The sequence below is a fragment of the Schistocerca serialis genome, chromosome 4 (genome assembly GCF_023864345.2).
Source record: "Schistocerca serialis cubense isolate TAMUIC-IGC-003099 chromosome 4, iqSchSeri2.2, whole genome shotgun sequence".
NCBI lineage: Eukaryota > Metazoa > Arthropoda > Insecta > Orthoptera > Acrididae > Schistocerca > Schistocerca serialis.
The window spans coordinates 866525378-866540321 of NC_064641.1; positions in this window are offsets into that span (position 1 = coordinate 866525378).

Below are 14944 nucleotides of genomic sequence, written 5' to 3' on the forward strand. Positions count from 1 at the left end.
ATTTGTTCATGGCGGACATCCGAGGACACCCGTTCAGGTTTTTTTGTTGATCCGATCACTCAGGTTTTTTTGTTGTTTTTTTTTTTTGTTTTTTGTTTTTTGTTACAGACGGTAGCTAACCCTCTGACCGAGCACGCTGAGCTATCGTGCCGGCAATCAATTGAGCTACCCAAGCACAACTCACACCCCGTCCTCACAGCTTTACTTCCACCAGTACCTCGTCTCCCTCCTGCCTTTCATATCAGCGCACACTCCGCTGCGGAGTGAAAATGTCATTCTGGAGTTGTCAAAACTGACATACAATCTTCGGAGGAATTCCACAATCACTTGATGGAAAACAGACTGTTTTAGTTTAGTTATTATACTGCCCGAGAAAAAAACATGAAACACATACACAATGTGATCAAAAGTATCCGGACACCCCTAAAAAACATGTTTTTCATATTAGATGCATAGTGCTGCCACCTACTGCCAGGTACTACATATCAGCGACGTCAGTGGTGATTAGAAGTCGTGAGAGAGCAGATTGGGGAGCTCCGCGGAACTCATGGGCTTCCAACGTTCAAATGGTTCAAATGGCTATGAGCACTGTGGGACTTAACATCTGAGGTCATCAGTCCCCTAGGCTTAGAACTATTTAAACCTAACTAACAGGATTCGAACCTTCGACCGTAGCAGCAGCGCCGTTCCTGACCGAAGTGCCGAGAACCGCTCGTCCACAACGGCACGCTGCTTCGAACGTGGTCAGGTGATTGGGTGTCACTTGTCTCATACGTCAGTACGCGAGATTTCTACACTCCTGAACATCCCTAGGTCCACTGTTTCCGATGTGATAGTGAAGTGGGAACGTAACGGGACACGTACAGCACAAAAGAGCACAGGCCGGCCTCGTCTGTTGACTGACAGAGACAGGCCGACTGTTAAAGAGGGTCGTAATGAGTAATAGGCAGACATCTATCCAGATTATCACACAGAAATTCCAAACTGCATCATGATCCACTGCAAGTACTATGACAGTTAGGTGGGAGGTGAGAAAACTTGGATTTCATTGTCGAACGGTTGCTCATAAGCGACACATCACGCTGGTAAATGCCGAACGATGCTTCGCTCAGTGTAAGGAGCGTAAACAGTGGACGATTGAACAGTGAGAAAACGTTGTGTGGAATAACGAATCACGGTACACAATATGGGGATCCGATGGCAGGGTGTGCGTATGACGAATACCCAGTGAACGTCATCTGTCAGCCTGTGTAGTGCTAACAGTGGTGTTATGGTGTTGTGGCGTTTTTCATGGAGGGGGCTTGCACCCCTTGTTGTTTTGCGTGGCACTATCACAGCACAGGCCTACACTGATGTTTTAAGCGCCTTCTTGCTTCCCATTGTTGAAGAGCAATACGTGGATGGCGATTGCATCTTTCAACTCGGTGGAGCACCTGTTCATAATGCACGGCCTATGGCGGTGTGGTTACACGACAATAACATCCATGTAATGGAGTGGAGTGCACAGCGTACTGACCTGAATCCTGTAGAACACCAGGCCTCACCGACCAACATCGATTCCCCTCCTCAGTGCAGCTCTCCGTGAATAATGGGCTGCCATTCCCCAAGAAACCTTCCTGCACCTGATTGAACCTATGCATGCGAGAATGGAAGCTGTAATGTAGGTTAAGAGTGGGCCAAAACGATATTGAATTCCAGCATTATCTTTGGATTGCGCCACGTTCTTGTAAGTTATTTTCAGCCAGGTGTCCAGATACTTTTGATAACATAGTGTAAAAGGAGGAGAAAACTATATGAAACTTCACCGATTTAGAGCGAAATGGTTCAAATGGCTCTGAGCACTATAGATTTAACATCTGTAATCAGTCCCCTAGAACTTAGGACTACTTAAACCTAACTAACCTAAGGACATCACACACATACATGCCCGAGGCAGGAGTGCCGTAGAACCTAGAACTACTTAAACCTAACTAACCTAAGGACATCACACACACACATGCCCGAGGAAGGATTCGAGCCTGCGACCGTAGCGGTCGCGCGGTTCCAGACTGAAGCACCTAGAACCCCTCGGCCACTCCGGCCGGCGATTTAGAGCGCATGAAATATTGTTTCAGTGATTACAAAACAGTGTCAAATTTATCATGGACTTAGTAGTATGTGTCCACTTATCAGAATGACGTCGCATCTCTTCTGAACTGGATGCATGCACCGACACGGTTGGGAAGCGCGTCATAAAGTCGTTGTATCCTCTCATGTGACATCATGGCCTTGACATCCTGGATACTGCCACTAGGACGGTGTTGTCGTCCCAGATCATCCCACACATGGTTTGTTGGGGACATATATGGGGACTTCCCTGGCCACGGAAATACTCAGCGTCGCGCAAACAGTTCATAGAGACACGTGCTATGTATGGACAAACATCCTCCTGTTCCAAAGTGACACCGGGATATTGTCGCATGAGAGGTAACGCATGAACATTCAGGATGGCCGTTGCACCGTCCTACTTTTTCGGGTATTACCATATCTGACCTGAACTCATACCCCATGGCTCCCCACACCATGACCAGGACCGTGAATAACAGCGCTGTGCCTCTCCTAAACACTGAAGGACGGAACCTCTCCCGAGGTGCTTGCCGACATTGGTCATCCCAGGTAGCACAAAACCACGAGACATAACATAATGCGACGCAGTGCATGCCTCTCTGTGAGGGCACTACAAACGTAGCACTTTGCGTTGTGGTGCTTACGACGGCCTGCACATGCTCTGGTATATCACTAGTCGGCTGCTGACAGTCTGCAACCAATCGTGTGGGACGACACAGATTGTTGCTCGGGAACCTTGTTGTCGGATGCAAGGAGCGCATGTGAAGGCGTTACGATGTCCTTGACGCACAAGACGGCGATCCTCCATCCCGGTGGTCAGACGTAGTCTATCGTAGGGCCACTGTCACAGCTGAATGCACCAATATGGATATTGCACAGATGGTCAAGTGGAGACCCAATGGAGGCCCCTTTCAAAATCTTTCAGGTGCTGATAAAGCTGCCTCAAACGATTACGCGGCATCTCCGCGTCCTTCACTGTCATCACTCAGCTTCTGACACTGTTCACGACCATTATATGCCTTACCAAGCGTAGTAACAAAACAAAACACGAGCAACGCTAACTGGCCATTTTATCTGTCAAAGAGAATTGCAACGCTAATAATTTACATACCAAAGCGTACGAAGTTACATTGCCATCCGAACATGTCTTCTGCGTGTTTCACTTCTTGTTAGTCAGTGTAAACTGATCGGTTTCTGTTCACTAGAACCATCGTCAAGTTCGATTCTATCGACTTCGAAAGTAACCAGTGTGACACCGAAGGAAAGACAAATACAGTACATCAGCCCCTAAATAGCCTTTTATATCTCTTTGATTTACTGAGTAAATCTATACTCACAGAGAACTTGTTACCTTCCACGAATCGCCCTCATAACACGACTCACTATCAGCTTTTCTTAATCAAATGAAACGTTGCACTCACGACGTTCCAGCTGTACCTAAGCACCTATTTACATTCCAGGCTGATGTCTGTATCGATGCTCATTAACTGAAATACAGTATGCATGGGCACACACTTCGAACTTGTTTGTGACCCCAGCTAAATAACTATACTGGGGGACACAGTATAAACACGCATGCACTTAAAATCTAATTACATCCACAGCGCGCTGTTGGGTCATTTGCTGACATTTTTCCTACCGTATACATAGGCACAATTTCTCAATCTATTCACTTCTCCAGATGATGAACTATATCGAGGAATTTTATCTGACATACAGTACAGAGGGACAAGCACGTCACACCTATTTACGTTTGCGGCTGATTAACTATTTTGAAGAAACTGACATACTGTATTCATGGGCAATTGCCTCAAACGTATTTATGGCGCCCCTTGAAGCACAGCATGGAGACACGGTAATTGGTACACATTAACTAACAAATGTGCCTCAATAGATTTCTTCAGCTTCCGAAAATTCGTTTGAATTACTTGCCCTGTAGATCGAGATTTGTATGAATGCAAGTTGCGCCTTAGTCAAGCAGGTATCTGGTAAATGCCTTGGAAACCGAATGACTGTAATACTGTTATATCAGTAAATGCAGCTGAAGGAGAGGCAGCTATAGATTCTACTCCTTTCACCACCATGGTAGAAATGACACGTATTTGTGCACCAGTACACCCGAATACATCCAGCAAATAAATGAGGACGTAGGTTGCAAGTGCTACTCTGAGACGAAAAGGTTGGCACAGGAGAGGAATTCGTGGCAGGCCGCATTAAACCAGTCAGAAGACTGAAGACTCAAAAAAAAAAAACTCCCGAATGACAGACCACTTCACTCAGTAACTCAGGTATAAGTTTTCCACCATGTTTTAAAAATGTCAGTCGGGGTGCTTTACAGTTGAAGTCGCGTGGTATTCACCAACACCCATGGTATTGTCTTAATTTTGGTTGGGCGGCTTAGGTTTCAGTTCCGGCCACCAAATTATTCGTTTCTCATAGGTAATAGTCTTCTCACATACACTTGTCAAAAAATATTTCCTCTAAAATAATGCTAGAGGGAAACTTAACTTCACCGTTATCATTTCGTAATATCCGTTCTCGCGCTGAACTCCATGTACCACAGGATCATAAAGTTTCATGATACATGAAGGTCTACTGCACACTGTCCGTCTCCACCGTGAAACAATTATCGTCCAATACCAGTCTCTGTTACAATGGAACCCTAAAGGATTCTCGGAGCGCTTAGTGTTTGCTAAGTCGCATTATGCTGGAGTGCTTTTAGACGAGATGTATTTTGAGTTTTTTTTATCGTGCGAAACAAGTGTATTACTCACGGGCAAGGAAAGTTGTTGAGAAATAATTTGAAAGTCCAGACAAATAATCAGACGTATGTACAGGCTCAGGGCGAATTTTGAGGAACTTTATGGGATATAGGTGACATAGAGATACGTATTTATTCCTAGTGGGAGACCCTTTGCTGCTGTGTCTGAGGTCAGGACTCTGATTGTGACTGTAAGCGGTGACAAACAGTCAGGGTCAGTGTTATTAAACGTCTGGTACAGTCCGAGTAAGTTGCTGCCATATATGCAGATACAGACAATACCAAGCTGCTGTCTCTCACGTGCAGTGTGAAGCTCACATGTTGCTTGATGCCATCACACCTGCCTCACATTGTCTTGTAATCCAACTCCTGAATTTCTGTTGATTATGAAATTTGAGGACTCTTCTTATTTTTCTAGACTTAGCATCGCAAGTGTGAAGAATAGGTGGATCGTCACCTGACTGTTCAACATTTTCGCGTTTTCGTTTCTTGGGGAGCTCCAACACTATATTTGGAAGCTGAGAAGACACGGAGAGAAGCACCGAATGGTCTACGTTCCCACGAGAGCGCTGGACAGAATTTCTGGGAACACGAAACAATACGCCGATATGTACGTCGATCAGTCACAAACCGTCTATGATAATCGCAACAGTCACTTGTTCTTGATGAAGACGATGAATGATTTCATCGGAAGTTCGAAATAATAGCCACATTTGACGCGGCAAGTAAACCGAGAATATTTTATACAATATGTTTTTCTTTCGTCATTTAAGTAAAAACTTTAACTACGATGGCTTGTTGTACAGATTACATGAAATGCGTTTGACAGCTGCTTGCAGCGACGTGATCTCTTCCAGTGCAAGAGAAGTGACAGTTCCGCGAGGACAGTAAAAAATAAAGGAAGCAATACCAGTGGCTTTGCCTCTGTTTTGTTTGGGACGTTTCTGGCGCTGTTACTGCGGGCGAATCGAGTTGTGCAAAATATTCCGCAGAAGTCGGCCCTTTGGTGCGCCCTTTGCTCTCTGAAAGGGAATCGCCCGAGGGCGTGCCCTCGCCGAGCAAGAGTGCAGGTCGCGGCCAAAGGGATCGGCGTGTAACTGACGTAATTTGCAAAACGTCGAGAAGTCGGCAGCGGCGGCTAACGAGGCGGCACCGTCCCAACTTCCCAGAAGTGATCTCATTTGAGTCTCCACTCAGCCCAGAGGAGTTAAAAAAAAAAAGAAAAGAACGATGAATAGAGTTTCTTCAAGTGCTCAAATCAAAAGTTCTTTCGCCCGTCCCGTGTAGCGGCGCTAACTCCTGTGTGGCCGCCCGTTGCGAGAGATGCGCCCTACTCCTCGTTCTGCTGCTGACGGCCGGGAATGAATTTATGTAGCAGTGCCGCAGCCGCCACTGGTCTTTATGCGTGATGTACGCGGTTATCGCTTTATTGGTTCCCCTTCCTGCAACTAAGCGATGTAAAACTGTTCAGTCGAGTCTGGAGTGGATATAAAACCGTTTTTTTTTCTTTTTTCCCTAACCTTTCTGTTTTCTTCTGACTCTAAGAGTATCTTCTTATATTCGTAGGAAAAACCAATTCAGCTCATCGGAGCGGAACGTTAACTTTCCAGACGTGTTTTATTCTGCGTTCAGTCGCTCTATTACTGGTGCCATTTTTCGCATTTCCCGTAACATTCACACAATACATATTGCAAAATGTACGCATATCAGTAGTTAAGCCGGATAGGTCGCATTAACTGATACAGCAGGTGACGAATGACTTCATTGATCACAAAGTATGGATGAAGAGTTTCGGATTCCTTCCAGCCGCGTAAATCCCAGTGCAATGGTAACACAAGGACAAGAGCGTTACCAGTTGTGTGCGCGACATGAGATGACACAGACTGTCATCTCATTTTACGTACACTACTGATAACACTCTTTTCCTTGCACTCGGATGTATGCAGCTGGAAATAATTCCGAAGCTCGTCATCCATACTTTGTGATCAATAAAGTCATTCCTCTCCTTCAGTATGATTTTTTATACGACCTAGCCAGCGTAACTACAGATCTACGCATATTTGGTAGAATGGTCGTTAGTCTCAAAACGTGACTTTATGTCAGGTATTTATTGTATATGACTGAGATCAGCAGCAGAATTTAAGAGAGCTTTGGGGTACTTAAGATCAAATAAGGCAGAAAATTATTTTCAGCTGTTTAAGTGTTGTGAGCTTGTTTGCATAACGTTACACATGCATAATCGTTCGACAATTTATGAGTTGTTTTGGTAGTTGTTACATTATTTTGTAAACAGGTGTGCAGTGCATTATTTCGACAGTTTATGATTAGCAAATCGTGTTTTCAGAGCCTTTTACATGCTTTATTTTGACAATTTACAAGTTGCTTGCCTCTCTGCACATCAATGTACTGCATTATTTCGGTGATTTACGAGTAGTTTGCAGATCTGTAGACTATTTACTGCGACCTCAAGCACGCCAGGGTGAGTGTTTTGTATCAGTGTGATAAGTAAAGTAAGTGAAATCCGTTCCTAAATAAACTGTATGCATTATTTCGATAGTTTATATATAGTGAGCGAGTCTGCACATTAGTGAACTGCATTATTTCAGTGATTTACGAGTAGTTTGCAATTCTGTGGGCTGTGCAATGCATTATTTCGACAGTTTACATTTAGTGAGCGTGCCTGGACAGCATATACATGCATTATTTCGGTGACCTACAAGTAGTTTGCAGCTCTGTAGGGTGTGCAATGCATTATTTCGGTAATTTACGAGTTGTTTACTTGTCTGTACGTCAGTGTTCAGCATTATTTCGGTGAGTCACAAGTAGTTTGCAGCTCTGTGTGCTGTGTAGTGTGGCCACAAACACATCAGAGCGAGTGGTTGCATCAGTGTAATAAATATACTATGCCAAATACATCCATAAATAAATTGTTCCAAAATACATAAAGTACACTCCTTCCTCTCTACAACAGTCCAGCACAAGCTGAGTCCTTTTCTCGCCATTTTGCCCCCCAGATCGCCATGTTGGATTATGTCACTGAAGGGATGACAGCACCCTCTGGTGGCGGTACTGTGTACTAGGTCAGTTGGACTCCAAACCTCATGGGAACACACTGGATAGAGCTACTGCCTTCAAATTGTTTAAATAAAGACTGAAAATAAAGACTTACATCCATCCTATCCAGCAGCCCAGCAGAGGTTGAGTCTTTTCCCAGCCGATTCCTAGGAAGAGGTGGTGGTCAGATGACTTAGGTTAGTGTAGGTAACCCAAGTGACCTATTTCCCCGCCATTTTCTTAGGTTAGTGGAGGTAGCTGTTGTGTGTTTCATTGTCCTACTGGAATTTGGACTTCCCAACATTTTCTGGGGATGGGATGGGATGGGGGGAGGGGAGAGGATTAGGTTAGTGGAAGTAGCCCAGTTGACCTATCTTCCAGCCAAAATTTGAACTTCCCACCATGATGTCATTGCGATGTTGCCATATCTATCACCGCCATCTTGGATCCACCATCTTGAATAAATTTGGCAACAATGGAGAGTGGGGTGAGTGCATGTTGTTCCACTACTAACAGCGGCTCCAAACGTGCAGTGAACTATGGATGCAGGCTGGTGGGAGCATTGTTATGCTCTGGGAGACGTTTTCCTGCGCTTGCGTTGGACCTGGGGAGGTAATCAAAGACACACTGACACTACGAACCAACTGCATCACTTCACGCTTAGTGTCTTTCCCGACGACGATGTCATCTTTCAGCAGTATAATTGTCCGCGTCTCGGAGCCAGAACCGCGCTATAGTGATTTGAGGAGCTTTATAGTGAACTGACATTGATGTCTTTGCGACTAAATTCGCCTGATGTAAATTCCTTGGAACTCATCTAGGTTGCTGTCGTTAGCCATCTCCGCATTCGCAAATGAGACGCCCGTTCTTTACGCGAATTGCGTGATCTGTGCGTAGAAATCTAACACGACATACCTCCACAAACCTACCGACAAACTGTCGAATCCTCGATTCGCTCGCCGCGCGGGGTAGCCGTGCGGTCTCAGGCGCCTTGTCACGGCCCGCACGGCTCGCTCCGTCGCAGTTTCCAGTCCTGCCTCGGGCATGGGTGTGTGTGTTGTCCTTAGTGTAACTTAGTGTAAGTTAGACTAAATAGTGTGTAAGCTTAGGGACCGATGACCTCAGCATAAGGTCATAACACAAATTTCGAAATTTCCTTGATTCGCGGAACCAGTGATGTATTTCGTTCGAAGGAAAAACAGTCAAGCTATTAATCAGGTGGTCATAATGTTTTGGCCAATGAGTGTAGTTGCGCGCATCTCTTCGACGATCATTCTGGAAAATGAGATTGAAATTGATACATTTATGACTTTTCATCATCCCTGAAAGCTTATAACACCGCCATGGAGTCACCCTGTTCACAGTTTCTATCTGTAATATCTGTCTTTCTGTGTTAAATGCTTAACATAAAATTATAGATCTTAAAGTAGAGTGCGACAACATTAACAATTTTTAAACTGGGTCAATAACTATATGAAATGTTGAAAATCAAATTTTTGTTGCCACTGGAAACCGCTAGAAAGATAACTTTCAATTGAGTGTGCACCGTGCACCGGGTTAGCTGTTGAATAATTACAATGTGTGTGTCACAATTAACGACGTAATACCAGCCACCACTGATGTGATTCTGTGTAAAAACCTCGTGCTGGTCTGTGGTGTGGTCTTTGTTTACATTTTCAAAACGAGAAGTTTTCAATAGAATGGATTCGACAGCACCGTATGCAGTCAGAGTGCAGCTCATTTCACTTATTTTTAGAGACCCAGTTGTATCACAGGCGTGCATGAACGCCTCTGAGAAAGTGGGAACTTTGCACATGCTGTAGGAGCGGGTAGACCTACACGAATTACACCCATATTGGAGGACATGGTGCTGGAAATAGTCGGACGCTCACCAGGAATCTCGACAAGCGGGCTTGCCACGCAAATTACTGGAATGAGTCACAGTAGTGGTTGGAGTATAATCCATCGCAATGCAATGTAGACCTCCGACGAGTTCAGTGTAATAGTGAGGCGCACTTAGGTCCAGGACTAATGTTCAGTCAGTGGATGCAACGACAAGGTGTAGGCAACCCTACATTTGACGATAACATTTTATTTACAGTTGAAGCAGAGTTCACTGGCGATGGTGTCTTTAATTATCGAAATTCTCAAGTTTGGATTCATCTAGGCTCCAGCCCACATGGTGTGCATGAGTCTCGAAATCAGCGACGTTTCTAGTTGAATCCGTGGTTAGGGATACTAGGTCACCGTCTTATTAGAGAAACACGGGAGGACGAGGTACATGCATGGCAGAATACCGGTACAGACTGATGCTATAGTGAGACGAAATCTAACGCGCCGATATGGCCAAAGAATCGGGGAAAGAGGACCGGTACGGTGGTCTCCAAGATCACCTGATGTGAACCCCATGGATTTTTGTGTTTAGGGCCGACTTTAAGTTGAATGACTGGAGAAGAAACTTGTGAATGTTTGTCAAGAATTTCGAAATGATCCAGGCCTGTCTGAAAGGATTCGAAACCCATTGCGGTGATGGATAGAGTCTTGCACGCACGTACAGGAACGACCCTTGAAAACTTCTTTTAATTACTAGTACTGCCATGTCACAAACGACACTACACAAACAACATGAGTAGCACTCGGGCTGCGTACTGTACTGTCATATCCATTGTGTTTACAACTCCACCCCTCGAAAATGTAAACAAAGACAAAACCACGGAGCGGCATGAGGTGTTTACAGGAACACGCAGTAGGGGCTGGTATCAGCAAAGTCGCAGTTATCTCGCAAACGGTTCGTTTGCAGATCTACACTCCTGGCCATTAAAATTGCTACACCACGAAGATGACGTGCTACAAACGCGAAATTTAACCGACAGGAAGAAGATGCTCTAATATTCAAATAATTAGCTTTTCAGAGCATTCACACACGGTTGGCGCCGGTGGCGACACCTACAACGAGCTGATATGGCCGGCCGCAGTGACCAAGCGGTTCTAGGCACTGCAGTCTGGAACCGCACGACCGTTAAGGTCGAAGGTTCGAATCCAGCCTCGGGCATGGGTGTGTGTGATGTCCTTATGTTAGTTAGGTTTAAGTAGTTCTAAGTTCTAGGGGACTGATGATCACAGCAGTTAAGCCCCTTGGTGCTCAGAACCATTTGAACATTTCGTGCTGACATGAGGAAAGTTTCCAACCGATTTGTCATACACAAACTGCAGTTGACCGCCGTTGCCTGGTGAAACGTTGTTGTGATGCCTCGTGTAAGGAGGAGAAATGCTTACCATCACGTTTCCGACTTTGATAAAGGTCCGATTGTAGTCTATCGCGATTGCGGTTTATCGTATCGCGACGTTGCTGCTCGCGTTGATCGAAACCCAATGACTGTTAGCAGAATATGGATTCGGTGGGTACGGGAGGGTAATACGGAACGCCGTGCTGGATCGCAACGGCGAGATGAGAGGCATCTTATGCGCATGGCTGTAACGGATCGTGCAGTCACGTCTCAATCCCTGAGCCAACAGGTGGGGACGTTTGCAAGACGACAACCAACTGCATGATCAGTTCGACGACGTTTGCAGCACCATGGACTATCAGCTCGGAGACCATGGCTGCGGTTACCCTTGACGATGCATCACAGGCAGGAGCGCCTGCGATGGTGTACTCAACGACGAACTTGGGTGCACGAATGGCAAAACATTATTTTTTCGAATGAATGCGGGTTCTGTTTAGAGCATAATGATGGTCGCATCTGTGTTTGGCGGTGAATGCACATTGGAAGTGTGTATTCGTCATCGCCATACTGGCGTATTACCCGGCGTGATGGTATGGGGTGTCATTGGTTACACGTCTCGGCTACCTCTTGTTCGCATTGACGGCACTTTGAACAGTGGACGTTACATTTCAGACGTGTTACGACCCGTGGCTCTACTCTCATTCGATCCCTGCGAAACCCTACATTTCAGCAGGATAATACACGACCGGAAGTTGCAGGTCCTATACGGGCCTTTCTGGCTACAGAAAATGTTCGACTGCTGGCCTGGCCAGCACATTCTCCAGATCTCTCACCAATTGAAAACGTCTGGTCAATGGTGGCCGAGCAACTGTCTCGTCACAATACGCCAGTCACTACTCTTGATGAACTGTGGTATCGTGTTGAAGCTGTGTAGGCAGCTGTACCTGTACACGCCATCCAAGCTCTGTTTGACTCAATGCCCAGGCGTATCAAGGTCGTTATTACGGCCAGAGGTGGTTGTTCTGGGTACTGATTTCTGAAGATCTGTGCACCCAAATTGCGTGAAAATGTAATTACATGTCCGTTCTAGTATAATATATTTGTCCAATGAATACCCATTTATCATTTGCATTTCTTCTTGGTATAGCAATTTTAATGGCCTGTAGTGTATGTTTACTGAGACTTTTTTGCTTCTCGTATCGCATACTTTCAACTGTATGCCTTTACGCCGTTTGTTATGATACTGCCTGTAGGTTGAAACGTCTTCCTAGGTGCTTCAGTCCGTGTGCACGGCCCACGGCTGGTGGCTTCGCTATTGCTGTAACGAAAGTGTGGCAAACTTTCGTGGCCGTGCCCCGTGGGATCGCAGCTTAACAGGTACGGAGCACCCGTGCTGTGTCGCCAGGTGGCTCCTGGCACGCGAATCGAACGCGCACGGTGTGGGCAGTAAAGCGGGCCTGGCAGATAACGAGCTATCGCCTGCTCGCTATGGCTCGGCCGGGTCGCTACTTTTAATGGCCCGCTGGGAAGCTTCGCCGCCACTGTGCTAACTCGCGGGGCTTCGCGCCATAAAAAGCGGCCGCCGCTGCGTCAGCCAAGACCCAGTCACACACCGGCGCTCACTTTTAACGGCTCCTGGCGGAAACGTGCCGACAGCCGCCCTATTACGGAAGAAGAGCAGAGTTTATCCGTGATACGAAGACAAAGGCGCTGCTGTAGTCTGAAGTTTCTGTTAGTGTCGCTAGACTTCAGCTGGTTTGTTTAAAATTGATGCTAAACTAGCCATTGTGTGTTTTCGTGCTTTTCTGAGATTACAGCCCGAAAACCTTGGATTAAGGTAGTCAAGTAGATGCTGTGTTTCACGACTTCCGAAATGCGTTTGATTCATAAACAGTTATTGTAGAAAGTACGATTGTGTGGAGTATCAAGTGAAATTTGTGACCGAATTCAAGATTTAATTGTAAGGAGGACACAGCATGTTATCTAGAATGGAGAATTATCGACAGATTTGTAAGTAACTACGGTTATATCTCACGGAACTGGCCTGAGACATTGCTGTTCATGGGTAAACTAATGGCCTTGCGGATAATACACTACTGGCCATTAAAATTGCTATACCAAGAAGAAATGCAGATGATAAACGGGTATTCATTGGAAAAATAGAACTGACATGTGATTACATCTTCACGCAATTTGGGTGCATAGATCCTGATAAATCAGTACCCAGAACAACCACCTCTGGCCGTAATAACGGTCTTGATGTGCCTGGGCATTGAGTCAAACAGAGCTTGGATGGCGTGTACAGGTACAGATGCCCATGCAGCTTCAACACGGTACCATAGTTCAAGAGTAGTGACTGGCGTATCGTGACGCGCCAGTTGCTCGGCCACCATTGACCAGACGTTTTCAATTGGTGAGAGGTCTGGAGAATGTGCTGGCCAGGGCAGCAGTCGAACATTTTCTGTATCCAGAAAGGCCCGTATAGGACCTGCAACTTCCGGTCGTGTATTATACTGCAGAAATGTAGGGTTTCGCAGGGATCGAACGAAGGGTAGAGCCACGGGTCGTAACACGTCTGAAATGTAACGTCCACTGTTCAAAGTGACGGCAATGCGAACATGAGGTGACCGAGACGTGTAACGAATGGCACCCCATACCACACGCTGGGTGATACTCCAGTACGGCGATTGACGAATACACGCTTCCAATGTGCGTTCACCGCGATATCGCCAAACACGGATGCGACCATCATGATGCTGTAAACAGAACTTGGATTCATCCGAAAAAATGACGTTTTGCCATTCGTGCACACAAGTTCGTCGTTGAGTACACCATCGCAGGCGCCCCTGCCTGTGATGCTGCGTCAAGGGTAACCGCAGCCATGGTCTCCGAACTGATAGTCCGTGCTGCTGCAAACGTCGTCGAACTGTTGTCTTGCAAACGTTCCCATCTGTTGACTCTGGGATCGGAGAAGATGCCTGTCATCTTGACTGCTGGTGATACTAGGCCGTTGGTATCCAGCACGGCGTTCCTTATTACCCTCCTGTACCCACCGATTCCATATTCTGCTAACAGTCATTGGATCTCGACCAACGCGAGCAGCAATGTCGTGATACGATAAACCACAATCGCGATAGGGTACAATCCGACCTTTATCAAAGTCGGAAACGTGATTGTACGCATTTCTCCTCCTTACACGAGGCATCACAGTAACGTTTCACCAGGCAACGCCGGTCAACTGCTGTTTGTGTATGAGAAATCGGTTGGAAACTTTCCTGATGTCAGCACGTTGTAGGTGTCGCCACCGGCGCCAACCTTGTGTCAATGCTCTGAAAAGCTAATCATTTGCCTATCACAGCATGTTCCTCCTGTCGGTTAAAATTCGCGTCCGTAGCACGTTATCTTCGTGGAGTAGCAATTTTAATGGCCAGTAGTGTATTAATGTTAACATCGATTTTTCGCCGGTGATGCCTTTATCTGTAATGTGTTAGAACTGACTGAATAGAGATCCACAGACATTCAGTCAGATCTTGATAAAATTTCATAGCCATGCCCAGGATTGCCAACTTGCTCTGCATGTTCAGAAATTTATAGCTGAGGGCTTCACAGAGTGAAAAACCTATTCCTGTCACTTCAATATCAAACAGTCATAGTTGGAATTGGTCAACTCAAGAAAAGACTTGGGTGTAGCATATCGTAGCAGTATAGAATGGAACGATCAGATACTCCCAGTCGTAGGAGGAATGGGTGGCAGTCTTCGGTTCTTTGGTACTAGAGAAATCTAGCCAGCCTACTA